The sequence below is a fragment of the Erythrolamprus reginae genome, chromosome 3 (assembly GCF_031021105.1).
Source record: "Erythrolamprus reginae isolate rEryReg1 chromosome 3, rEryReg1.hap1, whole genome shotgun sequence".
Lineage (NCBI taxonomy): Eukaryota > Metazoa > Chordata > Lepidosauria > Squamata > Dipsadidae > Erythrolamprus > Erythrolamprus reginae.
Window position 1 is genome coordinate 15,436,545 of NC_091952.1, and position 24,531 is coordinate 15,461,075.

Genomic DNA, 24,531 nt, shown 5'->3' on the forward strand with positions numbered 1-24,531 from the left:
CCGCTGAGATCCTTTGGCACTGCGCCCAGTGTGCCAAGTGCCACTGGGACCACTTTCACTGGCTTCTGCCAGAGTCGTTGCAGCTCGATTTTTAGATCTTTGTATTTCACTAATTTCTCTAGCTGCTTCTCCTCAATTCTGCTGTCTCCTGGGATTGCGATGTCAATGATCCATGCTTTCTTTTTCTCCACAATCAGGAGGTCTGGTGTGTTGTTGTTGTTGTTGTTTTTATTATTATTGTTGTTGTTATTATTATTATTATTATTATTATTATTATTATTATTATTTTAATAGGAAACGTATAGATAAACAAGACTCGGATTATTATAAAATTGGGGGGGAATTTTATGATTGGATAGAAAATTAAAAGATATGTATATATTAGTTATTGGTTAATTTTGGGAACAATTGAAACAGGAGAATTTGATTTAAATTTTGGAAGCCAGATGGCAAAGATGAGAAATGGTGGTAGCACTATATAATGATATAACACAACATTTAGTTATTGTTTAGATTTTAAACATATAGACCTTTATTTTATGAAGTAGGTGATTCTAAGATTCTATTCTAAAAATAGATTTTTTAATTAGCTACATGATACAATATTAAAATTTAGATAAAAGAGATTTTATTATTCTTTGCATTGATGGAATGTAACATTTTATAGTAAGACAGAGAGGAAGAACTTTTATTTAGATTTTTTAAAATTGATAATGTATAAAATTAATAGAAAATTTTAGACGAGGAGAGATAAGAACCTCCATTGAGGGAGTAATAAGAAAAGAAAAGTTTATATATGATTGATTTTAAGCATTGTTGTTGTGTTTATAACTATACAGTGATCCCTCGATTTTCGCGATCTCGATCTTCGCGAAACGCTATATCGCGATTTTTCCCACCCGATGACGTCACTCTCTTCCTTTCTCATCTTTCTTTCTCTCTCTCTTTCTCTATCTTGCTTCTTCCTCTCTCACACTCTCTTCCTCCCTCTCTCATCTCTTTCTTTCCTTCTCTCTCTTTCTCTATCTCTCCCCCTCTTGCTCTTGAGCGGCGGGCGGCCGGCGGGCGGGCGAGCGGCGGGCGGGCAGCAGCGAGGAGCCGAAGATCAGGGTTTCCCCTTTGCGTGGGCGGCGAGGAAGACCCAGGGAAGGTTTCTTTTGCCGCCCAGCAGCTGATCTGATCGGCAGCGCCGCAGCAGCGAGGAGCCGAAGATCGGGGTTTCCCCTTTGCATGGGCAGCGGGGAAACCCCGATCTTCGGCTCCTCGCTGCTGCGGCGCTGCCGAGCAGATCAGCTGCTGGGCGGCCGAAGAAACCTTCCCTGGGTCTTCCCCGCCGCCCACGCAAACTCCACCATCTGCGCATGCGCGGCCATGGAAAAAGGGCACACATGCGCAGATGGTGTTTTTACTTCCGCACCACTATATCGCGAAAAATCGAGTATCGCGAGGAGTCTTGGAACGTAACCCTTGCGATACTCGAGGGATCACTGTATATTGTTTTACATTATGGTGGAGAAAATAAAAATACCTTATAACTGTTCTGTCGGGCTCTCTGGTAGAATCCTCCCAAAAATTCACAGGTACAAATTTCAGACACACACACGTTTGAAAATTCAAAACAATGTTCTTTATAATGAAAATTCACTTAAACTAAGCCCTCTTTTGGTATAGCAAAGAGCACTCGTCTCCAAACAAACTGGTAATTGTACAAGTCCCTTATCAGTCCTGTGATATTTAGCTTGCGGCTGTGAGGCAATTCAAAGTCCTTCTTTCACAAAGTGAAACACACTTTGCTCTGGTTTAGTTTCAAAGCAGGGAAAAATCAGCACACAAAAAGTCAAAGTCAGTAAAGCAGTCATGAAACACAATGATCAGATAATCCTCCACAATGGCCAAACCTGCAAGCTGCTATTTATAGCAGCCTCACTAATTACCACAGCCCCACCCAACCACAGGTGGCCTCATTTTCTTTGATAATAATCTCTAAGTTGTTGTTGCCTATGCATCGCTCTCCGCACGCGTGGCTGTATCATTAACTCTTGTTCTGAATCCAAGGAGGAGCTAGAGAATTGATCTCCTTCTGAGCTGTCTGCCCCACTCTCCTCCTCCCTGTCACTCATATCTTCTTGTCAGAGGAGCCTTCATCATCAGAATCCACCGGGTGCAAAACAGGCCTGCAGCATGTGGATGTCTCCCCCACACCCACAGTCCTTGGGGCAGGAACTGGGCTAGAGCTAACCACAACAATACCGTGAATAATTTAATATGCATGGGGGGGGGAAGGTTTTCGTCACAGCTTTGCCCCCTTTTTGGACTATGATTCTCCTCATGTTAAATTATGTCCTGCTTTGCTGTGGTTAAAAAAAAAGCAACACTTCTGTTCTTGAAGAACAGTATTGAGAGAATTGAATATATTTGCCACAAAAGCCTCAAAAATCATTAAATGGAACTGGAAAGGAAATTGATAGTTTCAGTTCAGCCAGTAATGACGGATGTCAAAAAACCCGCACAGTTCCAATTTACATAATTGTATGGATAATCTGCACCAACGTGCAAAGAGGGAGCTCTCTCGCCAGAAAGGATCAAGGAAGACTAGGGCTCTTGACATTCATCCTGAAAGTTTAACCTGATTTTAATGGATATCCTACGTCATGTTGATCCTCTCTGGTGCATGGCAGAATGGAAGGGGGGACATTAAGGCATTTATCTACCAAAGTTAAGTGCCTCGATCTGCCACTCCAACCCAGCCTAATGGAAGGCCTCTTTCATTTAATTGGCAGGTGGCTGCTTTTACAGCAACCTAACAAGTCTTATTTTTAGAATCCAAAACTTGGCACCTCGCTCCACGTTCCGCTCACCTGCTTGCCCAAATCCTTAGCAAGGTTAGATGTCGAATCAACAGTATCGAATTATGATGTTATTTCAAAGTGGTTTGGACAGCTAGTCTTAACTTTGTTTTAATTGAGTCTTGCAAGCATTGGGTAATGCTCTGAACCAGAGAGGGTGAACTCACATGGAGATATTTTTTTTCTTTCCAAAAGATAAAGATACCCTATGACTGAACTACCCTATTTTTCCGAGTATAAGACGCACCTTAGGTTTTGGGGAGGAAAATAAGGGGGGGAAATCTGCCTACCAAGTCTTCATCTGGTTAGCATCCTTAGTCTGGTCAGCTTCAGCACATTATTTTATCCCCTGGTTAGGGTTTAAAAAAAAAAAGCTTATTCAGAGAGAGTAACAATGAAAGAGCTTGCAAGTGGGTAAGAGCGGGAAACATTGTTTGCTGGAGAGAAACTTTTGGAGCAAGTTAGAGCAATGAAAAAAAAAACCACCTGCAAAGACTTAGGGCTTGGAAAACATTCTTCGCAAAGAGTAACAATGAAAGAGCCTGCAAGGTAAGAGCTGAGAAGATCATCAGTGCCTAGTTAGGGATGGAAAAAAGCTTTAAAAAAAAGCTACATTCAGAGTATAAGACACACCTAAATTTTCAGCCTTTTTTAGGGAGGAAAAAGGTGTGTCTTATATTTTGAAAAATAGAAACAAAAAAACATAGAAACATAGAAGACTGACGGCAGAAAAAGACCTCATAGGCCATCTAGTCTGTCCTTATACTATTTCCTGTATTTTATCTTAGGATGGATATATGTTTATCCCAAGCATGTTTAAATTCAGTTACTGTGGATTTACCAACCACGTCTGCTGGAAGTTTGTTCCAAGGATCTACTATTCTTTCAAGAAAGTAATATTTTCTCATGTTGCTTTTGATCTTTCCCCCAACTAACCTCAGATTGTGCCCCCTTGTTCTTGTGTTCACTTTCCTATTAAAAACACTTCCCTCCTGAACCTTATTTAACCCTTTAACATATTTAAATGTTTAAATATGGTAGATTCCTTTGCCTTTGTGGTCATATTATTATTATTATTATTATTATTATTATTATTATTATTATTATTATTAATTAGATTTGTATGCTGCCCCTCTCCGCAGATTCGGGGCAGCTCACAACAGTGACAAAAAACAATATGTATTGACAAATCTAATAATTTAAAATCTAAAATAGCAATTGTACATTTAAAAAATATTTAAAAAAGGAACACCAATATAAAAAACATACATACAGTAATATCATGCACTAAAACTACATAGGCAGGGGGAGATGTCTCAGTTCCCCCACGCTGACAGAGGTGGGTTTTGAGGAGTTTACGAAAGGCATTGACATCCAGGGGTGAAATACTACTGGTTTGGCCCAGTTCAAGCATACAGGTAGTGGCAGTTACCATTGGTACAGAAAATCAGTAGTGGCAGCCACACGAAGCTCTGCTCGCCCATCCAGACACTGCCATTTTTTTAACCCTCTGTGCAGGCCCAAAGTCTTCTGCACATGCACAAAGCCTTTGGTGCATGCCATGCATGTACACCCTCTATACATGCATGGCACATGTACAGAGGGTGAAAAAGTGTGTACGATGGGGGAGTTTGCTTCTGAACCGGCAGGGATGGTAAGTAGATTTCACTGCTGTAGACATCCATGCAATTTTGTTAGCAACACCACCATATTTTGATATTGCTTCTTTTAAGATATGTTTCCCTTTCACAGCCTAGCCTCCAACCTGCGGGTTCCTTTGTGGCCTTGTAGCCAGGTATTAACCAGGCCCAAACAGGCTTAGCTTCCAAAGCTAGGCAAAGCTAGCCAGGGGCTATCAAGTGGCAAGGCACAGTGCCTCAAATTATACTTACACTACAAAAGGTTCTGGTGTTTTTGAAAATTACTCGCTTATCACTATTCAGTGATTTGAGAGATCCAGCGGTGAAATGCTCCCAGTTCGGACATGCCTTCTGGGGTCAGGGAGCCGGTAGAGATGGGAGCACAAGGTTTCCCATCCTTCCCACAAGGTTTCACCCATTGTTCCGGACATCACCATTTGGGTTCTTTTACCCTCTGTGCAAAGTGTTCTGTGCAAGCTCAGAAGATAAAAGAACCCAAATGGCAGTGTACAGGCGAGTGGGTGAAGCCTTGCATTCCCATCACTACTGGTTCCCCGATCACTAGCAAGCATGCCTGAACTGGGAGTATTTCACCCCTGAACAGATCAAGTGCAAAGTATTTATATTCTCTCTCTGTGTGTGTGCGTGTGTGTGCACATGCATGTGGGTGTGGTTAGGTACATGCAAGGGATATAAATACTTCCCTTCTCCATCTTGTCAGAACTGAAGAAGCTTCTTGGATGAGGAGTGAAACGTCTTCAAGGAATAACAAAGAAAGTCCTGTTGCCTTTTAGAAAAAAAGGACTTTTGGCTTTTTCCATGATGATTAGTGATGGGCGAACCCAACAGTGTTTGGGCTCGGCGAGTTCGGACGAATTTCACGCAAAGTTCGGTCGAACCCGAACCCGAACTCCGAACACTATGTGACATCAAAGCTCTGGCCCTGGAATCCCATCGTTTTTTTATTTTTATGGATTTTTAATTTTAATTTTTTTTATTTTTATGAAAAAGGACGCCACAACGGCACTGCAAGTAAAAGGAGCTGGGAAATCCCATGAAGGGATTCTGGGGGCGGAGCTTTGACATTACATATACCGGCAGGTTGCTATGCACGCCAAGGTGATCACTTCCTGGATTCCAGGGACGGCACTAAAATAATGAATCCAGGAAGTGATCACCTTGGCATGCTTAGCAACCTGCCGGTATACATGACGTCAAAGCTCCACCCCAGAATTCCTTTGTGGGATTCCACAGCTCCTTTTGTGCCTCCCTCCCAGCCTCCTGACCGGCCAACAGCTCCCTGGAGTTTGCCTTCCTCCGCCGCCACCGGTGCCTGGCTCCTCCTCCTCTTCTCAGCAGATGACAGCTGGGCGCTGGGGCTTCATGGTGCTCGGCACAAATGCCGAACCGGAGCACGAATTTTAAAAAAAAAATGGGTTCAGTGTTCGGCTGAACACTGCAAAATTCGGTACGGACCCGAATTGTGCGAGTTCGGTTCGTGCAACACTAATGGTGACCTTTCTTAACCTGGTCTTCCAAGTCATCTAAAAGTGCACTTTATTATCATAATGGCTGAATATCTCCACCTTGGTTGTCTTCTTCTTCTTTTCAGATAACTGATAAATAGATTAACAGAGTTAAAAGGGACCTTGTAGGTCATCTAGTCCAACCCAAAGGTGCAAAAAATCTAAAGGTGCAAAGGTGCAAACAAGGGCAACAAGTATAATCAAGGAAATGGAGCACCTCCCTTATGAAACAAGGTTGCAACGCCTTGGTGTCTTCAGCCTTGAAAGACGGCGTCTAAGGGGTGACTTGATTGAAGTGTATAAAATCATGCATGGGATAGAAAAGGTGGATAGAGAAAAGTTCTTTTCTCTCTATCACACAATACTAAGACTAAAGCTCATAGGTAAGAAAGTGAGGACAAATAAAGGGAAATATTTTTTCACCCAGAGGGTTGTTGGTTTATGGACTTTACTTTCAGAAGAGGTCGTTACAGCTATCAGCCTTGATAGCTTCAAGGCAGGATTAGACAGATTCATGGATGCCAAGTGTATTGGTGGTTATTGAAATGGATGTCCATGTGCCACCTCAATGTTGGTTGAGGCAAGCAGGATTCCCTTGAGTACCATTTGTTGGGGGTCAAGGGAAAAGGAGGGTTTTGCCTTCTCTTTCTGCTCAAGATCCCCATGTACAATTGTTGGGTCACTGTGAGACTCAGAATGCTGGACTTGATGGCCTTTGGCCTGATTCAGCATGGCTCTTCTTATGTTCTTATATAACCCCATAGTCAAGCAGGAGACCCTATACTAGCAATGGTATACTAGCAACCTGATGGGAAAAAAGGTTCGCCATGACTGCCCTACACTATTTCTGACAAATGGCAGTCCAATCTCTTCTTGAAAGTCTCAAGTGATGAAGCTCCCACAACTTCCGGAGGCAAGCTGTTCCATTGGTTGATTGTTCTCACTGTCAGAAAGTTCTTCCTTATTTCTAGGTTGAATCTCTCCTTTATCAGTTTCCATCCATTATTCCTTGTCTGGCCTTCGGGTGCCTGGGAAAATAGCTTGACTCCTTCCTCTCTGTGGCAGCCCCTTAAATATTGGAACACTGCTATCATGTCTCCCCTGGTCCTTCTCTTTGCTAGACTAGCCATGCCAGTTCCTGCAACCGCTCTTCGTATGTTTTAGTTTCCAGTCTCCTTATCATCTTGGTTGCTCTCTTCTGCACTTTCTTTAGAGTTTCAATGTCTTTTTTGTAATGTGGTGGCCATTCCCCATTGACTTTGCCTGTCAGAAGGTCTTAAAAGAGAAGCATTATGACCTCTGGACATTGCAACTGTCATAAATATAAGTCATTTGCCTAGCATCAGAAAGTTCTTCCTTGTTTCTAGGTTTCTCTCCTTTATCAGTTTCCATCCATTATTCCTTGTCTGGCCTTCGGGTGCCTTGGAAAATAGCTTGACTCCTTCCTCTCTGTGGCAGCCCCTTAAATATTGGAACCCTGCTATCATGTCTCCCCTGGTCCTTCTCTTTGCTAGTCTAGCCATGCCCGGTTCCTGCAACCCTTCTTCATATGTTTTTGTCTCCAATCCCCTAAGTTTTCTTTCTTCCACTAGCACTGGGTATTTTCCAGAGAGATTGGTTTTTTGCTTTATATATCTGAGGTAGGATAATTTGAACCTGGCCATTTGTGTCTCTTTGTTGGTAAAGTTACAGCTAAAGTGGTAAAAGCAAAGAGAAAGGGTCAGAAGGGACAATACAAGCTGTGGCGATAAAAGCAATGTTACCCAGCTATCAAAAGCATTGACTTCAAGTTTTTCCATCTCGAACTGAATGGGAGATGGCAGGCTTTAAATTGCACACCTTCATCTGTTCTTTTTCTGGACATTAAAACTCAGCATCTTGCTTAGAAATGAAACCTTAAAAAAAAACCCACTTATTTCAATGCTTCCTCTTTTATTTTTGCTGTTCTTATCATTGAAAGTTCCAAAAGTTTGAATGCAGAGGCCACGTTTCACTTCTCAAAAGCATTCCAGGTTCCAGCTGATTCGGAATCTAAAGCTGGCACACTATCGTCCTTGTGATCAGGGCAGTCAAAGGCTCTCAAAAATCCTCTTTGACAATGGAGGCAGCGGGGTGGGGAGGCTCCAGCCTAATTGATCCAAATTGATCCAAAATCATCTTAACAAAAGCAGGAACCTGACATGAGAATTAGGGAATGAATGCCAGAAAGTTTGTGCAAACCCTGCGTTGCCATCATGATCGTCTCTAATTATGCTCTCCGCTTTTAAATAAACCTCAGGGGTCAGGGTCACAGCACGTTCCCAACTTCCCTTTTTTAAGTCCCTTTCTATTTTGGCAGCAGTGTTTCCAATCAAGAAACCCATTCAGCCAGACAAAACTTCACATTGAAGTCATTTTGAGCTGCAGAGGCAGTCAAAGAAGGGGGAAGGGGATAAAGGATAGAAAGTGTTTGTGAAGGTCAGCTGTGCTAATTTTTTTAGCTTGTCCAGGTCACCACCTCACCATGGAAAGCCTGAAAGGACTCTTGGGCATAGGACTAGGAGATCAAAAGGAATCTAGCCTCACTATTTATTCCATGCACTTTGGAACATCCTAGCCACAGAGGTGAGGTCAACCCCCAGTCTTTTACTTTATTATATTTTATTTATTTGTTTGTTTGTTTTGTTCAATACACAATAATACACAATGAGGGTTATAGAGGATATAATCAGGTAGAATGTATTAAAGGGGGAATAGAGGAGAAAATAAAGGAGTGAAATATAACTATGAGAGAATAGCAGGAAAAGATATAGGTATAGAAGAGAAGACATAGGAGAGACAATAGGACAGGGGATGGTAGGCACTCTGGTTCACTTATGTACGCCCCTTACTGACCTCTTAGAACTTGGTGAGGTCAACCATGGATAGTCTAAGGGTAAAGTGTTGGGGGTTAGAGGATGATACTACAGAGTCCGGTAGTGAATTCCACGCTTCGAGAACTCAATTACTAAAGTCATATTTTTTACAGTCATGTTTGGAGCGGTTAATATTAAGCTTGTATCTGTTGTGGGCTCTTGTGTTGTGGTGGTTGAAGCTGAATTAGTCACCTGACAGGCAGGACGTTGCAGCATATGATCTTGTGGGCAATACTTAGATCATGTTTGAGGCGTCTTAATTCTAAGCTTCCTAGACCCAGGATTGTAAGTCTAGTTTCGTAGGGTGTTCTGTTATGGGTAGAGGAGTGAAGAGCTCTTCTGGTGAAGTCTTCTAGTTCTCCAGAAAAGTATCAAGTTCTGGAGTAGCATTAAAATGACAGATAGCTAGTGACTGGAAGTCTGTGAAGCAGACATTTGAATGCAAAAGTCAAAGGCCTTGTATAGAAACTGTTGTATGCTCTACTTGGCAATGTCAGATTCTGAGGAGGATGAGCCAGGCCCCTCTGGATACCCTGGGCAAGTGGAGTTGGCAGATGATGCAGAGAGTGAGAGTGAGGGAGAAAGTGACATAACTAAACCTGAGGAACCACCAGAGGGGGATGATATAACAATGGAGGAGTGGTCCCAGTCAGAGGATGAGGAAGACATTAGAATGGACAATGAGGAAGACATTAGAGAGGGGTGGCACACAAATCCAGTGGATGAATGAATGAATGAGTGAGTGAGTGAGTGAGTGAGTGAATGAGTGAGTGAGTGAGTGAGTAAATGAATGAATGAATGAATGAGTGAATGAATGAATGAATGAATGAATGAGTGAATGAGTGAATGAGTGAATGAGTGAGTGAGTGAGTGAGTGAGTGAATGAATGAATGAATGATTGAATGAGTAAATGAGTGAGTGAGTGAGCAAGCGAGTGAGTGAGTGAGTGAATGGATAGATGGATGGATGGATGGATGGATGGATGGATGCCAGATATTGGAGATTTTTGAGAAGGCAAGAGGACTTGCATAGTAAAAGGAAATAATCTTATAGCTTTATCTCTTTGAGGTGTGATGTCACTTCCCTTCAGTATAAAAGCAAAGAATTTTGGGTAATTCGGGTGTGAGGTTTCAATGCCGTTCATGGAAAAGCTATTTGAGTGGGTGGGACGCTCCGAAAGATGATTCCTGCCTTGGCAAAATACATTCTTTGCCAGATGATGTTTCTCTTAGATTCCGGTGAGCTATTTTATGCTATTGAATGATAAATTGCCTCTCTTATCACCAAGGAATGCAATTAGGCTGCTTTTACCAGACTTTGTTTATGTTTCACTTTGGAGAGAAAAATCACTCCCTTCTTCTTGCCATTCAATCTGCTTTTCGCTTTGTGCTGCTTTTACCAAAAAAGACTGTGATTTTACCATGAAATAGTGGACTTTTGGGTTGGTGGTTTCGCTCCGAGAGGCCATGCCCAGAACAGAAACCTACTCAACAACAAAATACGCAAAGTTCTTTACTGCCACAAAGAAGAGAGGGTCAACTTATTTTCTAGAGCACCAGAGAGCAGGACAAGAATCAATGGATGGAAACTAATAGAAACATAGAAGTCTGACAGCAGAAAAAGACCTCCTGGTCCATCTAGTCTGCCCTTATACTATTTCCTGTATTTTATCTTACAATGGATATATGTTTATCCCAGGCATGTTTAAATTCAGTTACTGTGGATTTATCTACCACGTCTGCTGGAAGTTTGTTCCAAGGATCTACTACTCTTTCAGTAAAATAATATTTTCTCATGTTGCTTTTGATCTTTCCCCCAACTAACTTCAGATTGTGTCCCCTTGTTCTTGTGTTCACTTTCCTATTAAAAACACTTCCCTCCTGGACCTTATTTAACCCTTTAATATATTTAAATGTTTCGATCATGTCCCCCCTTTTCCTTCTGTCCTCCAGACTATACAGATTGAGTTCATGAAGTCTTTCTTGATACGTTTTATGCTTAAGACCTTCCACCATTCTTGTAGCCCATCTTTAGACCCGTTCAATTTTGTCAATATCTTTTTGTAGGTGAGGTCTCCAGAACTGAACATAGTGTTCCAAATGTGGTCTCACCAGCGCTCTATATAGCGGGATCATAATTTCCCTCTTCCTGCTTGTTATACCTCTAGCTATGCAGCCAAGCATCCTACTTGCTTTCCCTACCGCCTGACTGCACTGTTCACCCATTTTGAGACTGTCAGAAATCACAAAATGGGTGTAATCAAGAAGCAACCTGGAACTAAGGAGAAACTTCCTAAAAGGGCAATTAACCAGGGGAATAGAAGTTGCCTTCAGAGATTGCAGGTGCTTCATCCCTGGAGCATGGCAGTGGGATTCACATAATTTCCCTACCGGTTTGTCCAATGCATGCATGCTTGCTTTGATTGCGCATGTTCCTTCTTCACATACGCACAACCTTGGGTTCTCTTTTCAGCATCATAGGTGGCACCATGTTTTACCCTCTGTGCTCAGAAAGTAAAAGACCCCAAAGCCATAGGAATGAATGAATGAAGATAAAAATGAGTAGGAATACCTTTGAAATATGGATAAATTGTACCACTGGTTGGAATTGAGGAGGACTGTTGGGATTATTAATTAGTGACAAGTTGGAAATGTATATATTCTTATGTTAGCAAATTGGGAAAAAATGGATAGGATACCATAAAATAGGGTGATCACCTGGGCATCTCCTAGGCCCTCTATCCATCACCATAAGGTTGGTAAATCCATGCCTGGGATAAACATATATCCATTGTAAGATAAAATACAGGAAATAGTATAAGGGCAGACTAGATGGACCATGAGGTCTTTTTCTGCCGTCAGTCTTCTAAGGTTGTCTTGGACACCTCCTATGCACTCTCTCTGTCATCATAGGTTGATTCGTTTGTCACAGGTATGGCAGAATCTGACCTTCAGATATTGCCTCTTGCAACCATGTGTCAAGTTCATTCCAGCCAGCCTCAATGTCAGGCCTCCTGACAGAATAACAGTGATAGGGAATGGGAGGAGTGAGAGAGAGAGAGAGAGAGAGAGAGAGATGTTGGAACTACAGCACATTCTTTGTGCAGAGCTATAGATCTACTGTACAAGGGAAGCTAGCATTCCTTTCCCCGGATTGGTACATGTGATGCACTTGTGGGGGTGGGTATGAACTTTAACCTAAAAATAAATCACGGAAGTGAAATTCAGTGCTGATATTATCACGGCAGAATCACGGCATGGCTCTGATAATAAATGGAACTTTCTGTGGTTACACAGCAGTGGAATTGAATTTATTTTTCCAGATGCTAGCTGGTTTGCTGACACTTAATTTACCCTCCCTAAATGGGCTGCTTTGGCATGTCCCATCCTTGGAGGCTAACTCCTCCTACCATAGTTCCCTCTAAGCTGAGCAGTGAGCAATCGCTTACTTAAAAATCATCAACTCAGAGTTTTCCAAACCTGCCCAGAAGCCGAGAGGGAAAGAGTGAGAGGGCAGGAGAGAGAGAGGAAGAGAGGAAGAGAGAGAAACAGATAGAAAAAAGAGAGGAAGGAAAAGAAAAAGAAAAAGAATGGGAGTAAGGAAGAGAGAAAGAAAATAAAAATATAGTTTGAAACTAGCTCAACTATTTAAAGTGGCATTTTGATATTAATAGAGTTGCCCTATTATGAGCTCACTGTTATAGACACACAGTACAGTATTTTATTTTGAAATTCTCTGAGGCAAAACAGGGTGGGTTTTTTATTTATTTATTTATTTATTTATTTATTCGTTCATTCGTTCATTCGTTCGTTCGTTCGTTCATTCATTCATTCATTCATTCATTTATTTATTTATTTATTTATTTATTTATTTATTTATTTATTTATTTATTTACTGGGACTGCCGCTCAGACACTATACTTTTCCGCCCACCCCCCCAAAAAATTAGAGGGAACACTGCCTCCTACCATGGCGAACGGGCATTGTTATACTTACCTGAATGCCCATTCTCATGTAGGAGAGTTAGCCTCGAAGACCCAACCTTGCTTGAGCTTGGGCTGGCTGTGAGTTTGTGTATATGTTATCATTCATTTCTTATTGTGAATATTGGTTCTGCTTATTACATAGAATGTATAGCTCTAATTGTTATTTAAGATTTGTTCTGACTGAATTGGAAGCTGCACACAGAGTCTATTCTTTTGTCCCTCATCGAAGAGGGGGAATATAAGATGGAGGGTGCTCAGGCTGTTGGATAAGGTATATAAAGTTTTGATATATTTATGTAGAGATAAAGAATTGTATTTAGGAGGAGAAATAACTTGATGGAAGTGTATAAACTGGAATTTTACATCACATCCAATGTTTTTCTTCTTTAATTGTATTATAAATTTTAAAAAATTTAAAAAGACAGAGAGTAAAATAATTGAAATGGAAATGGGCTGGTCATATAGCAAGAAGTAACGATGGCAGGGTGGACCAAGATATTTGTAGAATGGATCCCACTTGATCAAAAGCATCCACGAAAGAGATCTAAAATGAGATGGATTGACAACCTCAGCAAGTATGGAAGGCCCAATTAGCAAAATAAAACTCAGGAGTCAGGACCATATCATTTGTAAACATACGAAAGAGGCCTTCATCCTGCATTGGACAGAAAATGATATTTTTGATGACATTCAAGCTGATGGGTGGTGCCTCCCACTTCTACTGCTACCAGTTCACCTGAACCAGTGCTAACCGGTAGCAACCCACCACTGTTGCGATCATTGCAAAAACAGCAGAAAACATTCTCATTATTTTTAGGCTTTGCAATTACCGATGGGTACATGCCTAGAAATTACCCAGACACTGGTTGGAAAGTCCATTTCGTGGACTATCTGTTCCTAATCTCTCACTTCATGCAGCCTCCATGAAAAGGCTCCAGACTAAATACTGGAATCATTTGTTTCCAGTAATGGAAACATCTAATGGAGGATTCCATTCTCCCTTTGTGATCATAACCATCTCCTTATTAAGCCAAGACAATAAAACTTTAGGGTTATCGAGTTGATGATGATGTAGATGTCTGACTTCCAACTACTCATCTATTATTTATCATCATCATCATCATCATCTGAAAGGGATCTTGGAGGTCTTCTAGGCTTACCGTCTGCTCAAGCAGGAGATCCTAAACCATTTCAGACAAGTGTCCAGTCTCTTTTTACAAGCCTTCGGTGATCCACAACATTGGGAGGCAAGCTGTTCCATTGATAGATTGTTCTCACTGTCTAGAAATAGCACTTGGGCTTATGTACCACTTCATGATACCTTACAACCCTCTCTAAGTAGTTTACAAAGTCAGCATTTTGCCTCCAGCAATCTGGATACTCATTTTACAAACCCCAGATGGAAAGCTGAGACAACCTAGAGCCGGTCAGGATTGAACTCCTGACTGGGGGGCAGAATTATCCTGCAACATTGTGCCATTATGGCTCCCATTCACTGTAAATCTAAAAGTTATGAGTGAAGTCACACAAAACATTAAACCAAAAACCGAGCAAACCACATTACCGCTTAGTAGAATGCATGAATTCAACTGTTATGGTTACTGAAGCATGGCATAATGGCATAATATGTTGAATGACCCAAGCAATTCTAGTTCGTGCAACTTAAATTTCATGCAACATTTATTATGCTGAGTGACCACAGCCTTGAAATGGCCAGATTAAGAAAATCCCAGGACAATATTCCAGAATCCAGCTAGTAATATGCAGCAGACCTCTCCAGGCTGTTAATATTATCCAGACAGCTTTAAACAAACAACAAAGTGAGTGAATATATTTGTAAAAGAAGGGAGGAAAAAACCTTTAACAGTTCTTCAAACTAAGCTATATAGTTCAATACAAGTCCATTCTACTGGGTTCAGAAACAAATTAGAAACAACATTAGAAACGAACCAAAATTGATATTTTACCTAATGGGTTACATGTCCCCAGTAAAGAGAACCTGTTAAAATCTTAGTTGTCAAACTTTAGTTTCTAAGCTTTTTATTAAAAGCAACCTCAGAGAGAATTCATTGCAGTCACCCAGATACAATGCAATTAAAGTAGGAACAGACAATGTGGGTCCCATAGCTACCAAGGCGCTTGCCAATTCTGACTTTGCCATCTGCTCTTTGAATCCGATTTTTTATGACTTTTTTTTTTAAAAAAAGAGACATTATTGGCATGTTGGAACCCAAAATGTCACTTCCAAATCTCCTTCTTTCCTGCACTTATATAGAATATTTGCATATTTGGACAATATTTTAAAATGAAATAATGGATGACTATGGGCCAATGATATTTGGGAGGATCCTTCACCTGTCTCTCTCTCCCACACACACACACCCATACACACAGAGAGAGACACTCCTAAATACAAAACTGAGCTTTCTAGAACATTTTTGGGAGGCCACAGAAAGTACTGTGGGGAAACCTCACCAACTCACCTACTGAGATATTAGTGTTCAATGATTGGCTAAAGCTAAACATCTACTTAGAGATGTTTGATGTTAGATATCTAGATATCTATTCAGGAGCACACAGTGTCATATGGCTACTCTTTGGTGAGAATAATGTCTCTTTATATTACTGAATTCATGCTACAATTTTGTTAGCTAGCCTGGGGAAAATTAGTTTTGATGGGTGACATGTAATTTTTTTAAAAAAGTAAAAGACATGCATTTAAAATTCCAAATGCATTAATTTATATAATTTTTAATCCCACCTCTATTGCTTTATACATAACTCCAGGTGAGAAACATACCTAGGAAGATCATACCCTTCCTTCTCCTATTTTCTCCACAACGACAGTATGGTGGATTGGCCTGGGAGAAGGTAAGTGGCCCAAAGTCTCCCAGCCAGCTTTCATACTTAAGGCAGGACTAAAATTCACAGTCTCCTGGTTTCCAGGCCTTACTACTAGGCAAAATTGGCTCTGTATGTATAAAATATTTGTATAATACAAAGGCTGTAATTTTCAGACTCTAAACTGCACTGGATTCTAAGACGCACCTAAATTTACAGGAGGAAAACAAAAAAAAATAGGTTTTGGCCTCTGTGTATCAGATTTTTACCCTCCAAGGCCCCCAGAAGCATTCTGCAGTGATCCACATGCCCTTTTTTGCCCAAAGCAGACCTATTTGGGGGCTTCCAAGCCCTCTGTGTATCATGTTTTTGCCCTCCCAGGCCCTCAAAAGCACTCTGCATGGCTCCACTTTGATAGTGGGGGTGAGTGTGTGCAATTTAACAACCAGTTCATGCGAACCAGGTGAATCCCATCACCGGGTATAGGTTTCCAACAATCCATGACGAAGGCTAAGACTAAGAGGACATTTGCCTTCAAAATGTTAGTGTTCTGCAGCTTGAAAAGAATATGGAAAATAGTTCCAATTAAATGTGCCATTCTGAACTCAAAGAACCTCACTTGGATCCAACAACTTCCCCACATTTTTCTATTTTTTTAATGCCCAGTAATAAAACTTTATTTCTAGATTCAGTTTGTGCTTTCTGGCACCATTCCGACCAGGTTGGCTCAGAATGGTGCCAGAATGCACTAAATAAAACATTTGTTACTTGGAATGACTCAGTAGCTACAGCAGGGTTGAAATATGATGGCACAGTAGGGTGGGGTCAATATCAAGACAGTCTCATTGGATATGCATTCTGTGAGAAAATATTCTGACAGATCTTTGTATCTGCTTAACCTGTAAAAGAACTTTTATGAAGAAAAAAAGGAAGAAATAAATCAGATTCAGTATCTTAACTTAGAGTCTTTAAAGAGGTATGTAATCATTGTCCTTCACAGTTAAAACTCTGGTATGTGTCAACATTTTGTAAACTGGGAATAACAAAGGTGCATTATGGAATTTGTGTTATATGACTGATTAAAATTACATAGTTTGTCACAATTAGTTCTCTCTTGTTCTGCCATGCAGTAATTCATGTCGTCTTATAGTATTATCTCTCTCCTTGTTCAGAGCTATTGAATTCAGGCTCCCATATTTGAATGTGATGCTTGTTCTATCAAAATTGACTCCTCAATATATTCATTTCTCTATCACTTAACACCCTACAGTTTTTCTGTGGGCAGGTTGGACGAGTGTAGTTTCAAGAAAAATTGCAAAGGGTTGCTGAAATAGAATACAGTGGTACCTCTACTTACAAACTTAATTCGTTCTTTGACCAGGTTCTTAAGTAGAAAAGTTTGTAAGAAGAAGCAATTTTTCCCATAGGAATCAATGTAAAAGCAAATAATGCATGCGATTGGGGAAACCATAGGGAGGGTGGAGGCCCTGTTTCCTCCCAGGAGAAACTGCCATCATTACTGAGCTGCTCCTGTATTATTCTGTCCCATTGTGTCCCATGGATGCTCAGCCTCCTGTGGTAAATTTTTTAAACTTCAAGATAAGCAGTGTGAAATATAACAGTCTGAGAGAAAATAACGCTATTTATAATGAAGACATCGGAACTCGATCAACTGTAACTCGGAAAATGGCGGCTGCCATCTAATTCTGCAACTGCCGTAAACTGCCGCTAGTGATCAAGGGACAGAGACTGAGAACTGGACTGTAAGATCAAGCCAGAGAAAATACCTGTATGCCTCGGAAGAGCTGTATGCTATGTGCTTTAGCTCCCCGTGGCATTCCTGATCATCCCTTCGCTGCCAAACTTGATCAGCTGGGATTCAGAAAATGGCGGCCACCATTTAATCGTGTGGCCACCGCAAGCAAATGAGTAGCAGAGAGTGAGAGCTGGGCCTTAAGACCAAGACTGCCAGACAGACAGACGGACAGACAGACCTGGGAGACTGTGGCGCCAAATGGTGGGGGTGCCTGGCATCGGAGGGACTGTTGGAGCCGTCGGAGTGAAGGATTATACTAGAGCTGTCATTACCAAGGGGAATGTCATTATCAAGGGAAAGGAGGTTACTGCAGAGAGAGAAGGATGGTCGAGGCTGAGGAGAGGGCGAGGAGCTGTTCTGTGGCTGTTCGACATTAGTGAGAGACTGTGCGGGATCGCGGTGAGAGGAGAGTGTGGAGAACTGGAGTTGTTGCCCAGTAAGAACAGTAACTATCACAGGGTGACCAGAGTGAACACCAAGAGCCGGGGGAGCTGTAGAGACGCAGGAGTCCGAGTTAATAATAATTTGAGACACAATTTACAAACTGGGAGTGCCAGGCGGTGGCAATGGACGGCACTAAAGAGATCATTCTTTCCCCCAGGGACTCATTATTTAAAGACTTGAACATTTATGCTGGACTTTTTCCAGAACTTAATTGACTCAGAGTCTGGCGCCACCTAGCTGTTGATGATCTAAGAACTGCTAACTAATTGATTTTTAGCTGATTTCCCCCCCCCCCCATATTTTGGTCTTTAAAAATATTTAATAATTTGACATCCAGTACTAGTTTTAGAGTAATTGATAATTAATTAGTACATTTAGGCTATTTTTATATTTCTGGTATATGTATTATGTATTTTTAATTTTTAACTATTTTTTAGGGATTAATGTATTTATGGTATGAATGAATGGGATTATGTTAGTAATTATTGGAATGAATGGAATATTGTGAATGGAAATGAATGGGAAGGAGGTGATAGATGGAACAGGGTGGGTGGGTGGGATTATAATATGTATGAAATGAATGAATATGATATGAATGAAATTTCAGGCACACCTGACACTGGAAGGGCAGGAGGTGGGGGAACACTTATCTCTGGGGTGGCGGAGGGTCAGAATATCCCGGTCTTGCTGGGGAGAGGCAGATATGGCGGAAGCCATGGAGCTAGCCATTCCAGGGTAAGGAGGGATCGCTGCTTAATAATGATCCCTTGTTCCGGCTCCATGAGCTTAACTCAAGGCACTGGTGATGAGTGTAAGTCTGGCCCTGGGCTCAAGCTGTTGCTACTCAATGCCAGGTCAGTAGTAAATAAAGCTCTCCTAATCCGGGATTTGATCCTGGATGAGGAGGCCGACCTGGCTTGTGTGACCGAAACCTGGCTGGGCCCGGAGGGAGGAGTTCCTCTTTCTGAAATCTGCCCAGCCGGGTTTCGGATATGGCATCAGCCTCGACCCCAGGGAAGGGGGGGAGGAGTGGCTATTATAGCCAGGGAAAGCCTGTGCCTGCGTAGACTCATTGCTCCAGAGATTGCGGGTTGCGAGTCCCTCCTGGTGAAGTTGGACCTAGGGGTTCAGGTGGGCTTGTTACTCACGTACCTGCCTCCCAGCTGCGTGTCAACAGCCCTGCCTGTGCTGGTGGAGGTGGCCGGGCTGGCGGTGAAGTTCCCTAGGCTTATGGTCTTGAGGGACCTCAACCTGCCGTCGCTCGGAGGGTCCTCTGGGCTGGCACAGGAGTTCATGGCCACCATGGCAGCCATGGACCTGACTCAAGTAGTGCAGGGTCCGACTCATAAGGGGGGACACGCACCCGACATGGTATTCCTCTCTGAGCAACTGAGTAATGGTCTGAGATTAAGGGGCTTAGAAGTATTGCCTTTGTCATGGTCAGACCATTTTCTACTGCGGCTTGACTTCCTGGCTCCAATCCTCCCTCGCAGGGAGGCGGAACCGATTAAGTTGTTCCGCCCCAGGCGCCTGATGGATCCAGAAGGCTTTCAGAAGGCGCTTGGGGCTCTTCCAGATGCACTCGTCCACAGTTTGGCAGAGTCTCTGGCTGAGGCCTGGAACAAGGCTGCAGCGGAGGCCCTTGACCGAATTGCACCGCTGCGACCTCTCCGCGGCACTAGACCCCGTAGAGCTCCATGGTTCAACGAGGAGCTCCGGGAGTTGAAACGCCAGAAGAGACGTCTAGAGAAGCGATGGAGGAAGAGTAAGTCCGAATCCGATCGAACACTTGTAAGAGCTCATATTATGACTTACAAAGTGGCACTCAAGGCAGTATCATGCCACCTTGATTGCATCAGCGGAATCACACCCGGCCGCTCTGTTCAGGGTAACCCGCTCCCTTCTTAACCAGGGGGCAGTTGGGGAGCCCTTGCAGAGTAGTGCTGAGGATTTTAACACGTTTTTCGCTGATAAAATTGCTCGGATTCGAGCGGACCTTGACTCCAATTGTAAAACAGAGTCAACTGACAATGAGTCAGTCGAGGTGACTGGGGCTAAACGTCTTTGTCCATCTGTCTGGGAGAGGTTTGACTTGGTGACACCTAAGGAAGTGGACAAGGCCATTGGAGCTGTGTGTTCCGCCACCTGTCTACTGGATCCGTGTCCCTCTTGGTTGGTTTCGGCCAGTCGAGAGGTGACGCGGAGCTGGGTCCAGGAGATTGTCAATGCCTCCTTGGGGAGTGGGTCCTTTCCGGCTCCTTATAAGGAGGCACTTGTGCGCCCCCTCCTCAATAAGCCTTCCCTGGACCCAGCCATACTCAATAACTACCGTCCAGTCTCCAACCTTCCCTTTATGGGGAAGGTTGTTGAGAAGGTGGTGGCACTTCAGCTCCAGCGGTCCTGGAAGAAGCTGATTATCTAGGTCCTCAGCAGTCTGGATTCAGGCCCGGCTACAGCACGGAAACTGCTTTGGTCACGTTGATGGATGATCTCTGGCGGGCCCAGGACAGGGGCTTGTCCTCTGTCCTGGTGCTTCTTGACCTCTCAGCGGCTTTCGATACTATCGACCATGGTATCCTTCTGCACCGACTAGAGGGGTTGGGAGTGGGAGGCACTGTTCTTCAGTGGCTCTCCTCATACCTCTCTGGTCGGTTGCAGTCGGTGTTAGTAGGAGATCAGAGGTCGACCTCTAGGTCTCTCCCTTGTGGGGTGCCTCAGGGGTCGGCCCTCTCCCCCCTGCTATTTAATATCTACATGAAACCGCTAGGTGAGATCATCCAAGGGCATGGGGTGAGGTATCATCAATACGCCGATGATACCCAGTTATACATCTCCACCCCATGTCCAGCCAACGAAGCAGTGGAAGTGATGGGCCGGTGCCTGGAGGATGTTAGGGCCTGGATGAGTGTCAACAAGCTCAAACTCAACCCAGACAAGACGGAGTGGCTGTGGATCTTACCTCCCAAGGACAACTCCATCTGTCCATCCATTACCCTGGGGGGAGAATCACTGGCCCCCTCAGAGAAGGTTCGCAACTTGGGCGTCCTCCTCGATCCACAGCTGACATTAGAGAAACATCTTTCAGCTGTGGCGAGGGGGATGTTTGCCCAGGTTCGCCTTGTGCACCAGTTGCGACCCTACTTGGACCGGGAGTCACTGCTCACAGTCACTCATGCCCTCATCACCTCGAGGCTTGACTACTGTAACACTCTCTACATGGGGCTACCTTTGAAAAATGTTCGGAAACTTCAGATCGTGCAGAATGCAGCTGCGAGAGCAATCATGGGCTTTCCCAAATATGCCCATGTTACACCAACACTCCGCAGTCTGCATTGGTTGCTAATCAGTTTCCGGTCACAATTCAAAGTGTTGGTTATGACCTATAAAGCCCTTCATGGCACCGGACCAGATTACCTCAGGGACCGCCTTCTGCTGCATGAATCCCAGCGACCAGTTAGGTCCCACAGAGTTGATCTTCTCCGGGTCCCGTCAACTAAGCAATGTCGCCTGGCGGGACCCAGGGGAAGAGCCTTCTCTGTGGCGGCCCCAGCCCTCTGGAACCAACTCCCCCCAGAGATTAGAATGGCCCCCACCCTCCTTGCCTTTCGTAAACAACTTAAAACCCACCTCTGCCACCAGGCATGGGGGAATTGAGATCCTCTTTCCCCCTAGGCCTTTACAATTCTATGCATGGTATGTATGTATGTATGTATGTTTGGTTTTTATATTAATTGATTTTTAATCATCAATACCAAATTACTATTGTACACTGTTTTATTGTCACTGTTAGCCGCCCCGAGTCTCTGGAGAGGGGCGGCATACAAATCCAATAAATAAATAAATAAATAAATTTCTAGAGTGGCCCCACGGAGACTTCTCCCTGCCTTTCCCAGCATTGTTTCCTCCCAAGAGATTCCTAGAGAGGCCCACGGAGGCTTCTCCCTGCCTTTTCCAGCCCTGTTTCCTCCCAGGAGATTCTTAGAGAGGCTCCACAGAGGCTTCTCCCTGCCTTTTACAGCCCTGTTTCCTCCCAGGAGATTTCTAGAGTGATTAGATTAGATTAGATTTATTGGATTTATATGCCGCCCCTCTCCGCAAACTCGGGGCGGCTCACAACAATAATAAAAAACAGTACAGTAGGAGATTCCTAGAGAGGCCCCACAGGGCTTCTCTCTGCTTTTTCTGGTTACAGTTTCAGAGGCTGGGGTTTGTAAGTGGAAAATGGTTCTTGAGAAGAGTCAAAAAAATCTTGAACACCTGGCTCTTATCTTGAAAATTTCATAAGTAGAGGCATTCTTAGGTGGAGGTACCACTGTACTTGTAGGTACCGCAATAGGGGTAATCCAGCTTTGCTAAAGATTTTCAAAGTTCTGTTTTTATAACCTGCAATAGCAGCACATTTTTCTGAATCCTTATGGCAATTGTTTCCCGGCCTGGTCTCCCTCAAAGGGCTGACATCAATCTTGAAAACCACTCAGAGTTTCTCTTGGCCTCATCTTATATCAAACCGAATTAAGACAGGTGCTTTTGAGATCAAAGAACCAACGTACTTTGGTCCAGCTGAAGTCACAATCAGCACTTTGAGTAGCAGAAACAGACTTCCTACCCTGGCTGTAAATCAAGGCTCTCCAGATTGAACTCTTTATGAAGGACTTGGCTTCTTCTGCAGAAAGTTCACAGGCCCAAACTTGACAGGCTGAATTATTTGACTGCCTCCTATAGTGAAGCCATATTTAATAGATCTGTCTACTGCAGTTCATAGCAATTAAAGCTTATAAATGTGTCTACATTCCAAGGCTTAAATCCTAGACCTTTTCTTTTTGAGTCAGACGTGATATCCTCTTTCTCTCTCTCTCTTCTGAAGCCATGGCAGATAGCTGCAGCTGATGGATATAAACATAGATGCTTTCACCCTAGGAATTATGGATTTCCATCTTGCCAATTTCTTTCACCCTTGATGACATATCAAGAAGTCTTTTCCCTGACCAGTTGCAGTAATACTTTCCTTCTTGGACATAAGTCCTGGATACCTGGAATTTGCACTTGAACATCTATCTATCTATCTATCTATCTATCTGTCTGTCTGTCTGTCTGTCTGTCTGTCTGTCTGTCTGTCTGTCTGTCTGTCTGTCTGTCTGTCTGTCTATCTATCTATCTATTCAATTTTTATGCCGCCCTTCTCGTTAGACTCAGGGCGGCTTACAACATGTTAGCAATAGCACTTTTTAACAGAGCCAGCATATTGTCCCCATAATCCAGGTCCTCATTTTACCCACCTTGGAAGGATGGAAGGCTGAGTGAACCGTGATGAGATTTGAACCGCTGACCTACAGATCTATGGTCAACTTCAGTGGCCTGCAGTACAGCACTCTACCTGCTGTGCCACTCCAGCTCTACGCCACCCCAGCTCCCCAAATATTATTTCTACAAAATGAAAGTAAATTCCATTTACTATCCAGTTATCTCTTGCTATGCAATCTTCTTTATAGCAATAGCACTTAGACTTGCTGTATATTCCACTTTACAAAGCTTTATGTGTTGTTTGGTTTTTTAAATATGATAGGGTTTTATATGATATTTAATATTAGATTTGTTCTACTATAATATTGTTTTTATTGTTGTTGTGAGCTGCCCCGAGTCTTCGGAGAGGGGCGGCATACAAATCTAATAAATTATTATTATTATTATTATTATTATTATTATTATTATTATTATTATTATTATTTATAGCCCATTCTAAACATTTTACAGAGTCATCATATTGTCCCTAACAATTTGGGTCCTCATTTTACCCATCTTGAAAGGATGGAAGGGTGAGACAACCTTGAGCCTGGTGAGACTTGAACTGCCAAATTGCAGACAGTCGACAGTCAGAAGAAGTAGCCTGAACTACTGCACTTTAATCACTGTGCCACTTTGACTCATAGGTATAATATATGGAATAACAGATTTGGAAGGGAAATTGGAACGTCTTCTAGTCCAAATCCCTGCTCAAACAGGGGACCCTATCCTATTTTAGACAAAGGCTACCCATTCTCTTCTTAAAAGCCTCCACTGTTGGGGCATCCACAAGTTCTAAAGGTAAGTTTTTCCATGGGTTGATTGTTCTCACTGTCATGAAAATTCTCCTTAGTTCTTGGTTGCTTCTCTATTTGTTCCATTCATTGCTTCTTGTCTTGACTTCTGGTGGTTTATGAAATTGGTTGACTCCCTCTTTTCTTTCTTATAAGAACCTCAGTGATGCAGTGATCAGAGTGCAGTACTGCAAGCTACTTCTGCTGATCACCGGCTGCCAGCAGTTTGGCAGATCGAATCTCAGTACGCTCAAAGTTGACTCAGCCTTCCATCCTTCCAAGGTTGGTAAAACGAGGACCCAGATTGTTGGGGGCAGTAGGCTCACTCTCTATAAACTTTAAATTTAAATGCTATTGCTATTTCTGGCAGCCCCTCAAATATTGAAACACTGCTATTATGTCACCCCAGTTCGTTTTTTCACTAGGCGAGACATACTCAGTTCCTGCAACCATTCTTCATATTAT